Raw genomic sequence first — 690 nt, 5'->3', positions numbered from 1 at the left:
GTCTAATACAATAGATAAATGTTCTATTTATAATAAACTAGCTCCTAGGGTTTACATGAGTAAGTATTTGATGCATAAATCTACTTCCGGGGCCCACTTGGTGCATGCTTGGGCTGAGCTTGATCAATCCACAAGCTGAGGCTTCTCTTGGAGTTGAACTCCGAGTTATGACGTGTTTTGGGCGTTCAACTCCGGATTATGACGTTTTTCTGGCGTTTAACTCCAGACAGCAGCATGTACTTGGCGTTCAACGCCAAGTTACGTCGTCAATCTCCGAATAAAGTATGGACTATTAAATATTGCTGGAAAGCTCTGGATGTCTACTTTCCAACGCCGTTGAGAGCGCGCCATTTGGAGTTCTGTAGCTCCAGAAAATCCATTTCGAGTGCAGGGAGGTCAGATTCCAACAACATCAGCAGTCCTTTTGTCAGCCTTCTTTAGAGTTTTGCTCAAATCCCTCAATTTCAGTCAGAATTTACCTGAAATCATAGAAAATCACACAAACTCATAGTAAAATCCAGAAATGTGAATTTAACATAAAAACTAAGGAAAACATCCCTAAAAGTAGCTTGAACTTACTAAAAACTACCTAAAAACAATGCCAAAAAGCGTATAAATTATCCGCTCATCACAACACCAAACTTAAATTGTTGCTTGTCCCCAAGCAACTGAAAATCAAATAGGATAAAA

This window comes from Arachis duranensis, chromosome 10 (assembly GCF_000817695.3).
Source record: "Arachis duranensis cultivar V14167 chromosome 10, aradu.V14167.gnm2.J7QH, whole genome shotgun sequence".
NCBI lineage: Eukaryota > Viridiplantae > Streptophyta > Magnoliopsida > Fabales > Fabaceae > Arachis > Arachis duranensis.
This window is presented reverse-complemented; position numbering follows the sequence as displayed.